Genomic DNA, 15,194 nt, shown 5'->3' on the forward strand with positions numbered 1-15,194 from the left:
TGATTTAAGGTTATTTTTATGTTTTCGTGAAATTTTATAAAAAAAACTGTTTTACTTATTTTATAAGCAACTATAAACCTTTATCATATGTTTACATGTCAATGTCATACTCAAATTTTAGTTAAATATACTCAATAATTGAAAACCTTTATAACTAACATGTTGATCTAAGCTTTTTAATCGTTCGCGTATGTTTTCATTAAAATTTCCAATTAAAATTCAAATGTATTTTAATTAAACTTTCTATTAATAATTTTGTAAAAATAATTTAATTTGAATGATCTTAGTTTGTAAACACAAAGCTGAAATCCCAAAACACTTTCAACATACGATTATTTGTAAGAAAACTGCGTAACAGATGGCTAAAACTAATTGTAAAACTATTAAGTCCATGGTTTTCTATTGTTTAAAAATAAGTTTCTAAACATTTTTATGAAAGTAGTTTTTTTCTATTGCTAATACACAACTAGATTTGTTATCAAACTCAAAGAAACTAACATAGTTTTTGTGTTTTTTAACAATTTGGTTTTCTAAACTTTATTTAAAACACAAATGGATTTAATTAATACAAATTTTCTTTAAGTTTATAGATTTTAAAATTGGTTATACACTAAACAAAATATACAGAAAAGTGTTTAAACTTACAACTTTTAGCAACTTTTTTATATCGCAAATAAAACATTTGTTGTGTAAAAACAGTACTGCAGGAGTTTTAAATACTTTTTATATTGCTTTTTTAACTACCTCAAAAAATTCAATTATCTTTAACATACCTAAAAACCTCGCTATATATCTGATAAACTTTAAATTTACTAGAAAAGAGTATAGTTGTCAAACTAAATAGGAAACCTCAGTTAGCTAACATATTTCTAAGTATTTCTAGCTTTAAACTAATTTGACCTACTTTATAGCTTAAAGAAGAGTAAAAAAGCAGATTTTATTAGTCTATAAATTATTCTAATTTTTGAATAATTAAAAAAACAATTTAGTTATCTTTAAAATACTGTTTTTACTAATGATGTTTTTAAATAGGTTTAAGTAAATCTTTTAAAACATAAATATGCAATTAAGTTTTATTGAAAAACTGAATTATATTCATATAATCAATGCAAAATTAACTTTATTTCATATGAAATTACTCTGTAACTTACGTACAATACTTAGTTTTATAAATAAATATTCAAATAGTTGCTAAAACATAAAACAGCAAGCATATTTCTATTTTTTATCAAAATCATTAACATTTAGTATTAAAAAATACTTATTGAGTTTTATTAAAAAATACTTGTTCACTTCACTGAAAGGTTTCTTGGTACACCAGGTCCTTAGACCAAAATTTTTGAGCGATTTTTTATTGTTCAAAAAACGATATATATCAAACAAGTTTTTCCCAATTATAAAGTTCTTAATCAAGAACAATTGTAAGTAACACATAATAGTTCTACACTAAAAAACTATTTACATAAAAAAAGTTTTGTGTATCTTTTTATTGTTATACAGTATGCTTACTAAATGAAGTACATAAAGTTAGACAAACCTCTATAGTCGGCTGTAAAATATAACATTTTATCTATTTAAATCATATACTCGAAATTATATTATTTGTTTACATAAAAAGTGTTTGTTTGAAAGCACTATACAACAACATTTTACTTAAAAATTTGTATTTTTCATAAAACTAATCCCTTTACACTCCTAGCTTGTGGATTTATAACAAAAAAATTCAACCAATTTTTGTAAGAACTTGATTAATGGCGACATGTTTAAAAAAAGTAAACATGTTTGTTTGGTTTCTCTGAATTATTTTTTTCTTTTACGTAATAAAAATTGTTATGTAATACGTATATTTATACTCTATTTTATTAAAGTAGTTTTCATTATAGCTAAATTACATTTTACAAAGTTTTATTTAAAGTTATTTTTTGCTTACGATACGTTTTTCTTTTAAAGTTATAAAAAACATTTTTTTATTATGTATTATATTTTGTTTTATGTAATCAACATTAGTCTAAAAAATTTGTTTCTACTTTTGATTACAAATGCTATTTTAAATTGTTTTTAAATGTTCAAATTACAATCAAGCACAACTTAAACTATGTGTAGCTATGGCTGTTTTAAGAATTAGATTAAACTAATACTTTAAAACTACAAAATTTTCTAACTGACACATTTTCTTATCTGTTCACATAAAAAGTTTTCGTTTTATAAAATTCAAAAAAGCTATATATTCATTTATGTAGTGTCCATATAAAATGATTGCGGAAAAAAGATATACAAATATATAAATGATATTCGAATTTAGTTAGTTAGTTCACTTTGAATTTTTAAAATAAATTGTTCGGTATTTAAGAACGTTTTATACAAGATTATCTAGCTACTACTTCAGTTGTTTAGTTTATTTTAATTTTTACTGCTTTCTTTATAATGTTCTTCAAACTGTTTGCAGATAATTAAAACTTTCTGTATTCAAAAGTATGTGGATTACAAAAATATATTAGATTATTAAAAAGTAGAAAACTAATACTTTAGTCAAACTTAATAAAAAATTCTATTTAAAACTATTTTCTAGGTTAAAGTAGAAGAAATAAGAACTTTAAACAATTATATTGTTATAACAATTACAATTTTTTTGAAATTACTAAGTATAAAAAAGTTTGATCTTAGTTATGTGAATTTAAATCTAAAATGATTTATACTGGTAGTTAAACAAGTTTTAGCATTAGTTTTTATTTAAAATTATTTTTTTTTGTTAATACATTATAATAAACTCTTATACTTTTTATAGAAAGCGGTAAATATATTTTTGTATTGGTTTTTAAGCAGCTTTGTAAGCTGATGACAAAAAACTAAATTAACTAATTTTCTATTTACACAAAATAGTATTCAAGGCGTATGTCACAATTATGGCTTGTATTTCATTTTTCATTTCTTTAATTAGTTAACTATATTATGATGAACCGTAATAACATCTTAATATACAAAGCTTTTTTAGATGTACATTTTCTAATCCAAAACATGTTATATCCTTGTTTTATGATGAAAAAATAATTATTGAAACTAAATTAAACATTCGATTAAAAAAATAAAAAATAGTAAAATAACGACTTAAAAGCACCAGATAATTATATAGTTGTTAAAAAATATAACACGAAATAAACGAAAAAATAAACTTTTCTCAAGTTCAGTTATCTAAATACTGTGTTGTAGGCTTTTGTAAAAGTATAGAATTTAAAGGCTGGATATATTTAATACTTTATGAATTTAAATGAAGTTTAAAAAATTAAAAGCGAAGTAACTTAAAAACTTTCAAAACTAATGTCGGTCTTTTATACTCTATTATACAGTCTAAGGTATTATTTCAAACTTTAACTTTAATGAATTCTAAAAATGCGTAAGCTCATAAGAATGTTTTTTATTTTCGTAAGGATTTACAGTTTAAAACATATAAATCAAGTTGCTTGATCTTTCAAGGAAACAGCATTTTAAAACTACAAATTAATCTGTACTAATAAAAGCTAGAAAACTAATAATAACATGCTTCGATTCATTTTTTTCGACGTTTCAAAAAAAGTTTATGGGCGATTAACTTAAGTAAAAGAATTCTAACTAAACTAGAAACATCGACTGACTGTATTGTACAATGGTTATTTAAATAAACAATCATTAGAGTTTGTAACCATAAAAACCATAAATATACACTAATAAGTTTTGCCATGAATTGTCTGAGTGTTATGTAAAAGCTAATATTACATAACTGTTAGATAGTTATTTGATTATTTTGTTTTTTATCTTACTTAAACTAATTAAGAACAAACTTTAAAATATTTTTGTAGAACTTAATTTTAAAACAAGATTTGTTATAGAATGTGATCAATGAATAATTAAATTTTAGTGAATTAGTTCAAAGTTAATTTATATGATTTATGTAAGAACTGAAATTTCAACACTAACTTGAAATTTATTTTATTTTTTTGGAAACAAAAAAAATACTTTGGTCTAACTATTGATAACATGCTAGACTAGTATTTTTAAAAATACTGATTTTTGTACAACTTAATTTCCATCACGATTAAATATTAAAGCTCGGATAAATGCTCAAATAGAATACTATGCTTATTAACTTTAAATATATAACTAATTTATATCCAATTACTAAATTAGTTTCAAACATTAAAAAATATTAAATACTAAGTGCTTACCTTTCATTTAAAAGGCAAAAATTAACTTAGTAAAAATTAATGACGAAGTTTATAACTTTAATTGTAAGGTAATTAGCTTTAGATAACTTTTAGATTTGATTATAAACTGTGAAAAGCTTTAAGAGGACGATTGTTTTAAAATGAGAAATTTAATACCCGTACAAATAGCTTTTAATATCAAGGTAATTTTAATAAAATAAGTAACCAGTAAGAAATACAACCATAAAAACCTCAAATAAACATTAAACAAAAACCTTAACAACTAAACATCTTAAAAATTAAATAAGTAATGTTTTTAATTTTTATATAAATACAAATTTTAAGTGGTAGTTCGTGCGATAGTGTCTTAGAATTTATAAAATATTTCAGTATTTGAATATATTCTAAATTATTATAAAACTTATTAAATTGAGCATAAAATCCTTTTACGTAACAGTTCAGAAGTTTCTTTACGTAACGTTTTTAATTATTAATGCTTTATTTGTATACTAATTTTTTTAATATGACTTCAGTTAACTAAAAGCTTTTTTAGAACAATTTTGGTAGAATTTAGTCTGGAAACTAATTATATCTTCGAGGAAGAAGTTTTCCCTTAAATCGAAATGTTTCCGATTATTGGAAGCTTTTTTGTTTGATTTAAGAAACAATAAAAAGTTAAATACAAGCTTGAATTTCGATACATTGTATTATAAATCAGTATTGGTTTACAATTACATTCTACAAAATAGACAATTTTTTTTTCAAAATTTGTGTTACACAATTTAGTTTTTATGCCATCGATAATAAAATCATACCTATATTTATACTTAAAAATGAGTCTACTTTTTGAGAATGCATTTATTTTTTTACGAAATTGTTAATATAGTAATAAAACAGTACTTTTATGATACCATTCTTTTTTTTTAATCAGACAATACTAACGTGGTATAATAATAACGTGACTCGGATTGTGATAAGATATCTAGTTTGATCTAAGTTAAAAACTTTCTTTTAAGTATAAAATTACATCAAATAGTATGTTTCATTAAATATATAAACAATAAAATCTTAAAATTAGAGTAACTTCGAATATATATTAGAATTTTTTGTCATTTTATGCTTGAACTTTGTACAGCTGCAAAATTAAAACATTTTCAATTTTTTTTTTTACTATTTATATTAAAGTTAGCTAGCAATTTTTAAATATTTTCGCTCTATGAAATTATTAACAAACATACCATAAAACCATTAAAACCTCAAATAAATATCTTTCAATTTGTTGTGCTGTACTTAACTTCTATACAGTGTCAAAATTGAAAAATGTTATTTTTAAAGGTTGTTTGATTAATAATTTGTTTACATAGTAATTCAACCGATACTCACTAAAAGTTGAACTAACAAAAAGCAAATAGAATATTTTATTAATTAAAAATTTTCTTAATTTTAGTTACTTATTTGATTAAGCATAACACCCTTTTATGTAAAAGTTTAGAAGTTTCCTTACAAAAATTTTGAAATAAATAAGTATTTTATTTTTCTGTTTGTTTTTTCACTTGATTTGAGTTAATTAAAAGCCAATTTAAATACTTTTTGTAGAATTTAATCTTGATGAACAGTTAGTTGAGTATATTTCGAGAATTAGGTTTTCCCTTAAATTAAAGGGAAGTTATTGCAATTCATGTGGATTTGTCTCACGCAACAATGAAATTTAAATAGAAGCTTGAATTTTGTTGGATGTTTTTAGAAACTTTTAAATAACTGTATTAGCTTTATTTTTTTCTACAAACTACACCGACATGTTAAATAAACAATTGTATTGCAAAACTTATTTATAACACTTTGTAAAGTAAAATTTTATTTTTATTTCAAGTATAACAATGAACCTTTTTTACAAGAAAGGTATTATTTATATAAATATTAATTTTTAAACATAAACTACGATATTTATTAAATTATCTGTCTTCATTAAGTAAGGTTAAGTTAATTAAGTAACAATTAGTAACAATGTTTTTAAATGCAATATTAATAAGATATTTAGTGTGATCTAATTTGTATAATTTCTTTAAGATTTTGAAAATTTTTTATGAGGACAGTTATTTAAAATTAGAGACATAATATCATTAAACATTTATGTTAATACGGATATAATTTTATTAAAGTATGTAGCTGTTAATATATAAATATGTTTCATTAAATAGATTAAAATTTGATAAGCTTTTTATCGTTTTATTTAAAAAACATTATTATATTTTGCCTTCTTATATCTAATTTTCAGTTTTACTGCATAACTGAAAAAGCTTACTCTTGATATTTTTACTGAAATAAAATTTTCAGAAAGTAATTCGTGAGATTCACGAGGGGTTAAAATTGCACGAGTGGACAAAATTGCACAAAAATAAAATTGCATGAAGACACTTTTGCACGAAGAAACTTTAGCACAAGGTGGAATTTTTGCACGGAGACATTTTTGAAATGATTGGATTTTTTTTATAACTATCTTATTAATTAATTTTTTTTTATTTAGTTTTTTTTTACTATCACTGTTACCCCTAACCCTTACCCTCGGTCGGTAGCTTTTTTTTAATTAATCTATTTTTATTTATTTATTTTTTTGTTTTGTGATATAATTTTTTTCAGTTCTTTTTTTTATTTTATTTTTACTATCACTGAGACCCCTAACCCTTACACTCGGTCAGTAATTTTTTTTCTAACTTATCTTTTATTTATTCATTTACTTTTTTTAATTTATTTAAAAAAAACTCTCGTGCAAAAATAACCCTCCGCGCAAACTTGTAACTCGTGCAAAATTGACCCTTGGTGCATAATTGTCTTCGTGCAATTTAGTCCCCTCGTATAAATTTGTCTTTGTGAAAAATTTATTTTCGTGTAATTTTGTACCCTGGCGCAATTTTATCTTCGTGCAATTAAGTTCCCTCGTGCAATTTTGTTTACTTTAATGAAACAAATTTTCCTACTTACATATGTGTTTAGTGTTAATAATTCTATGATTTTGTTAATGTTCATAGTTTTTTTACTAAATATTAAAGATATTTATTAAATAACATAAACCTAAAACTAAAAATAACTAAAAACTAATTTACTAAATATAAATGATTTCATATATATTTAGACTTCTGTTTTTTATTAAGTCGATATTTAAATAGATAATTATAATTTATAATATAAAAATAGATTCATTATTGGATTTAAAATACAAATAAATTTAACTTTTTATATACTGCTATAAATAAGTTTTGTAATATAATTGATTATTTATACAAGTCGGTGTAATATGTAAAACGTAATTAAAGGCAATACAGTTTTATAAAGGTTTTTAAAATCATCCATCAAAATTCAAGCTTCTATTTAAATTTTGTTGTTGCCTAAGACATGCTTCTTGAATACACTTCAATTTAAGGCAAAACCTAATTCTCGAAGATATAATTAATTAACTGTGTTTTTCGATAAAATTCTACCAAAAGTACTTTAAATTGGCTGTTATTAAATTTAAGTCATATGAAAAAACAAGTAAAAAATTAAAATTTTTTCTTTTAAAGTTTAATAAAGAAACTTCTCAACTATTACATAAAAAGTTTTACACTCAATTAAATACTGAAATTTAGAAAATATTTAAATACTGAAAAAAATTTTAAATTCTTTTCAGATAAACTTTCAGTGATTGTCGCACGAATTGATTTCTAAAACATGTTTTTTTTTTAGTTTCAAAAACTACTTTTAAAATCTTGAAATTTTTTTAAAGCTTAATATAACATTTTAATGCTTACTTTAAGTTTGAATAGCTTTATAGTACTTTAATGATTACTTAGTGTAACATATTTACATATTATTAGCTACATATTATAAGGAGACATAAAGCTGATTTTAGTTTATCAAGTTTCTAATTTTAGATAATTTTCACCTTAAGTATTTTTCAAAATCGAAGGAATATTTTAAATAAAATCAAAGTATCTAACTGTATATTTAAACTTATGTTTTGCTTTTAAATTCTTAACACTATAAATACCCAGAACTTATATTTAAAAAATAGATTAACTATATATTTAAAATTTAAACACGGTTTTATTTTATATAGTGATAAAATTTAAGTTTTTATAATAAGTTTTTGCTTAAACAAATTTGTCTAAGTTTTTAAGACTTAATAAGACTTTCAAATAAGAAATTTAACTTTAACAATTACAGTTTTCTAAAAAATTCTAAAAACTTAATTTGAGTTAAGCATATTTTCTAATTTTTTATAAACTAAACAAATATACAAGCTTCATGATTACACTTCAGTTTGAGGAAAAACATATTTTAACTGGTTTTCTTGGTAGACAAAACAACAGAAAGGATAAAATGGTTTTGTGTTTTTAAAAGAAAATGATGTGGTGCTCATAGTAGACTAAGGTTTTTATAGTCAATATTGGCAGTAACAAATTTAAGAAAGAGTGCTTAACTTTTGTAGGAACTTTATATTGGTTCTTTTTATATGTACATACTTTCGTTTATCTAAATTTTGTATAATACTTTTATACGCCTTTTACATATACATTATAATCATTAAGTATGTAAATGTTTATTGCACTGTTCATTATTTTCGTTAAATCAATCAAATATAATACATTTGTTTAATGTTGGATTTCATAAACAATTTGTGAATTCATAACTTGTTTTCTGATTTTTTTAGTTATAATTTATTTAAATTTAATACAGTATAAACTTTTTTTATTTAATACTTTTGTATTACTGCTTTTCCGTTGGTTTTTTAATTCTCAAAGTAAAAAAAAAATATTTTGAGCAGGTTTTACTTAAGAAGTGCGTACCTAGGTAGCAGGTTTCTGTACTTATTTATTTAAAGGAAAAATTTTTAGATGTATACTGGAGGTGTTTGTAGTCATAAAGTTTAATGATTATCTTTTTCAGAAGCATGGTACTACACACTGTATATTTCCTGTAGAGTTGAAATTCTCTAGTTTGAATATTTCGTTCTTAAACTTTTTTTTTCATTAACATGGCGAAATGTTTAAATGTGTACTCCAGATTTTTAATGCCAAACAGTCTATAGTTGTTTATAAAACAAAAAGTTCGGCGCACTATTTGTGATTACTATATTAAATATTATACTGTATACAAGTAGTGTACGTCTTGATAACCGTAAGTTTCTTTGTTCACTAGGTCTCTGGACCAATTATTTTGAGCGCTTTTTTTGTCGTTCAATAAACTTTATATAATTACATACTTACAATCACTATAAGGGTTGAAATTTTTGTTAAAAAAAAGTAAGTAAAATTAGGTAGCTGCTACACAAGACTACGTCATAACATGACGCAATTTAAAAATGTATATTTTAAGGGGTAGGTCTTTTTATGTGTACTATTTTATGGGCACTATTTTATGTGTAGATTTGCTGCATTCAATTTTTGATGTGATGTCATCAAAATTATGTGTAGTATTTAGATGTTGCTGCAATTAAGTTGCTGCAATTAAATGAAAAATAAATTACTGTCCAGGCCTTATATAAATGTTATAGATAGTTTTTAAAGTTTTAAATTTATAAACAAATAAATAAAAAATAACTTCAATACACATAAACCAATAGTTTGATTTATTTGTACATTTATTTAAATTATATTTTGTAAACTAACAGAAGTATAGGCTAGACTTATTAAAAGATTATGGATATTTTTTTTCATTTAAGATTTAAGAAAGAAAAAAAACTTGAATACACTTAAACCAATTGTTTGATATAAAATTACAATTATGTAACTGATATTTTTTATACTAACAGAAGTAATGGCTTGGCATATTATAAATATTTTGAAAAAAACTTTTATTTAAGATTTTATAAACAAAATAAAAAAATAAAAATTGCACACACATAAACCAATTGTTTGATTTGTAGTTTTATATATGTAATTTATATTTAGTAAACTTATAAAAGTAGTGGTTTGCTCTTATGTGTACTATTTTATGGGCACTATTTTATGTGTAGAATTGCTTCAATCAATTATGACCTTAGTTTTATATGACTTCATTTAAATTATGGGTGGTATTTAGATGTTGCTGTAATTAAAAAAAAATAAAATACAGTCCTGACCTTATATAAATATTATGGATAGTTTTAGTAGTTTTAAATTTATAAACAAACAAATAAAAAAAAACTTGAATACACATAAACCAATAGTTTGATTTAGTTGTACAATTATTTAAATTGTATTTTGTAAACTAACAGAAGTAGTGGCTAGACTTATTAAAATATTATGGATAATTTCTTTTTAAGATTTAATAAAGAAAAAAAAAGCTTGATTACACTTAAACCAATTATTTGATTTAATAGTATATTTGTATAATTTATATTTTTTATATTACCAGAAGTAATGGCTTGGCATATTATAATTATTTTGGATATTTCTTTATTTAAGATTTTATAAACAAAATTTAAATTTAACACACATAAACCAATTGTTTAATTTATAGTTGTATATATGTAATTTACATTTAGTAAACTTATAGAAGTAGTGGTTTGGCCTTATGTGTACTATTTTATGGGCACTCTTTTATGTGTAGAATTGCTTCAATTAACTTATGTGGTTTCATTTAAATTATGGGTAGTATTTAGATGTTGCTGCAATTAAGTAAAAATAAGATACTGTCTACTTTTAAATCAAACAATTGGTTTAAGTGTATTCAAGCTTTTTTTTATTAAATATTACATAAAAAAACTATCCATAATCTTTTAATAAGTCTATCCACTACTTCTGTTAGTTTACAATATACAATTTAAATAAATGTACAAACAAATCAAACTATTGGTTTATGTGTATTCAAGTTATTTTTTATTTGTTTGTTTATAAATTTAAAACTACAAAAACTATCCATAATATTTATATAAGGCTTAGAAAGTATTTTATTTTTTCATTAAGTTGTAGCAACATCTAAATACTACCCATTGAATATAATTGATTGAAGCAATTCTACACATAAAATAGTGCCCATAAAATAGTACACATAAGAGCAAACCACTACTTTTATAAGTTTACTAAATATAAATCACATATATACAACTATAAATCAAACAATTGGTTTATGTGTGTTCAAGTTTTTTTTTTCTTTATTAAAAATTTCTTAAAAAAATCTACCCATAATCTTTTAAAAGTCTAGCCACTACTTCTGTCAGTTTACAAAATATAACTCAGATAAATGTAAAAATAAATAATACTATTGGTTTATGTTTATTCAAGTTATATTTTATTTGTTTTTTTATGAACTTAAAACTACAAAAACTATCCATAATATTTATATAAGATCTAGACAGTATTTTATTTTTCATTTAATATCAGCAACTTAATTGCAGCTACATCTCAATACTACCCATAATTTGAATGAAATCACATCAAATTATGGTCATAATTGATTGAAGGAATTCTACACATAAAATAGTGCCCATAAAGTAGTACACATAAGGTCGAACCTCTTCTCTATAAGTTTACTAAATTCAAATTACGTATATACAACTATAAATCAAACAATTTTAGATTTAAATCAAACAGTTTATGTGTGTTCAAGTTTAATTTATAAATTTTGTTTATAAAATCTGAAAAAAAAAAAAAATACTTATTATATGACTAGCCATTAATTCTGTTAGTATAAAAACAATAAATTACATAAATATACATATAAATCAAACAATTTGTTTAAGTGTATTCAAGTTTTTTTTCTCTTTATTAAAAATTACTTAAAAAATCTATCCATAATCTTTTATAAGTCTAGCCACTACTTCTGTCAGTTTAAAAAATATAACTCAAATAAATGTAAAAATAAATCATACTATTGGTTTATGTTTATTCAAGTTATATTTTATTTGTTTGTTTATAAACTTAAAACTACAAAAACTATCCATAATATTTATATAAGGCCTGGACAGTAATTTATTTTTCATTTAATTGCAGCAACTTAATTGCAGCAACATCTAAATACTACACATAATTTTGATGATATCACATCAAAAATTGAATGCAGCAATTCTACACATAAAATAGTGCCCATAAAATAGTACACATAAAAAGTCCTACCGTATTTTAAGTATTTGTGGCTGAGCAGTATATGGTTATTTACAGTAGACTACCGCTTAAGTACGCGAATTAAACCCGACCAAAAAGTGCGTACTTAGCACGGGTAGTGCGTACTTTTTGACGACATAGTATAAAATGAAATTTAGCTTACACTTTTTTACATGATGAAATAGAGCCAATATTTATTTTTTTATTCTGAATAGATTGCTAGTCAAGCTAAGTTTAGTTTTATTTATTACTTGAAATTGTTTTCTGTTATTTGCTAAATTGTTTCGGTTTAGAATGAACCTAGTTTTGTTTTTTATAGCTGAGATTTTTATTAACCATTTAGTTTAGAAAGTGAAATACATTTATTATAATTTTCCATTAGCTAAAACATGTTCAATTTTTTTTTTATTTGAAAGAAAAACGTTTCAGGACTGTTTTTGTAAGAAAGTTTATATCAGTAGAAACATTTATAATATAAGTGCAAAATGACAAGATGCTCATTAATTTTTTTAAACTTTAACTTTAGTTTTTTGTTGTTGTTTCTTTTTATATGTTTATTTTGACTTTATGAAACTTGTAACTAGTTTTTTATTATCTAAAATTAAAATTAGCCTTTCTTTTGCAGATATTCTGAAAGTTTTTGAATAATAATAAAATTAGATTTTTTTTTTGTCTTTCTGGATAAGTGCGTACTTAAGGCGGGGTGCGTACCAAAAAAAGTGCGTACTTAAGCGGTAGTCTACTATATTTAAAGAATAGCTGTTTCTAGTACAGTTGAAACTCTCTATCTTAGGTATTACTTCTTGTTTTCATAACAACAAATTTTCTTTACCTTTCTTTTTAGTCAATGTGGTTTCACGGTTTTTGTTGTTTATTAACTAAAAAGAAACATACTGTTATTAGCTTTTTTATTACTTTTTTTTGCTGTTTTTAGCTTTTAAGATACAATTAGTTAGTTTAAAAACTTTTGCTTTTAATTATCATGTCCTTAAAACTCAAAATAACCTAAGTTAAAGGTTTAGAGCTGAAAAATTATTGTAGAAGTTTGAGTGTGCTAAAAAATCAAACTTGATAGTTAGTTTTTATAAATGTTTTATAATTGATTAAAAAAAACTTAAATTTTGAAAGTATATCTTAAACTAAAGATAAAAAGAGATAGAAAACTAGTAATTAATAGTATGTTAGAATATCTTTTACTTCCAGAAAAACCTAAAAGCTGTGTGTAGAAAAGTAAAATGTTTATTTTAATACTTATAAGTTATATATATATATATTTAGGGGTAGGAGTCTAAAAGGCACGAATGGTCAACTGAAGGGTAGTTAACAAGAACTAAAACTGTTAGTTTTGTTTACAATAAATACATAGTTCTTTAACGCAATTTCATGTGAAAACAAGATCGTTCGACTATTAACAACTATTACTGATTTAAATCTTGCTAAGTTGAAAACCAAGTTTAAACATGAAAACTATTTAGCAGAGTAACTTACAAAAATAAACAACTATTTTTGTATATATAGTTTTAACACAAAACTTATACAATATAGTTGTAGTGTATACTTTTTTCATAACTAATAAACAAATTTATATGTAAACAAAACTTATGTAACACAGCTTTTGTAGTAATTTTCGATTGGTCAGATTTGCATATTATTTACGAACAATCACTAAAGTAAATAAAAAGTAAGACTTTGTTAACTTAAAATTTGTTATTTGTGTGCATAGTACTATCGTAACGTCATAAAAATTATTGCTAATCGATCATCTACTCATAAAACTGCTATAGTACAACCTTTCTATTAAAAAAACTAACACAGTTTTATTGTGAAAATAACATCGTTCGATTTATAATAACTGTTAGTTAGAGATTTAACTTTTGTTAAAAATCAAATTTGTACATATAAACTACTTAGCAGGATTAATACCGAACAAATAATTGTTTTCACATATTTAGTTTTAATACGATACTTACAACATATACAACTAGTAAAATATCAATGAACAAAAGAAAAAACTTATTTTAGACAGAGTTAATTTTTTTAAGTCAGTTAACCGATAGTCAAATTTATTATAATAAAACCTTGATTACCTTGTTATAAGAAGCGATTGTTGAATTATCTTATACTTTTGCATAAAACTTTCAGTGTATAACTTCAATAAATAGTTTACTTAAAAATTTTAAAAATTTCCTTATAACTTATGAAACATTAATTAAGTATAAATGACAGTAATATAACATTAACAAAGATTTTTTAACAAAATTGTTTGTTGTAGAAATTTACCTTTAGTTTAATCAAAGTAAAAGTTTAGTTATATCTTTCTTTCTTTTGTTAAAAAAAGTTAAGTATTATTTTTTAATTCGTATTTGTAGTACAGAAATTTACAAGTTGTTTATGTTGTTTAGTGTTTGGTTTCTAAAGTTAGCAATCACTAAGTTATTTTATTGTAATAAAAGTTATAGAATTAGCATAACTGTTTTTTTTTTTGTTAACTAAACAAAACTTTTGTAACACACCTTGTTAAGTACGGTTCGAGTGATAGAACTTGCATATGATTAACAATCAATTACTAAAGTAAATAAAAAGTAAGACTTTTTTAACTTTAGCTTTGTTATTTATTTGCATAGTAATATTGTTACGTTATTAAAAATCATTGTTAATCGACCATCTATTCAAAAATCCTACAGTACAACCTTCTATTAAAAAACTGCTGACAAAACTAAATTTCTGAGTTTGCTTAGTCTTATTCTTTAAATAGTGATTACTTTAAATATTATGTTTCCGTTAACGATCTGGTTTAACAAGTTGCATTAGTTCTCATTTTTTGTTTTATAAAAAGAAGAACAGCCTTAAAATTTTGTCAAGAAATAAAATAACACTGTATCTAAATTAAACAGAATCAATGTTAAACATTTTCAAACGTACAGCAGCAAATTCACTTCCGAAATTATAGTTATTT

Source organism: Thalia democratica, chromosome 7 (genome assembly GCF_965202585.1).
Source record: "Thalia democratica chromosome 7, ktThaDemo2.hap1.1, whole genome shotgun sequence".
NCBI classification, from domain to species: domain Eukaryota; kingdom Metazoa; phylum Chordata; class Thaliacea; order Salpida; family Salpidae; genus Thalia; species Thalia democratica.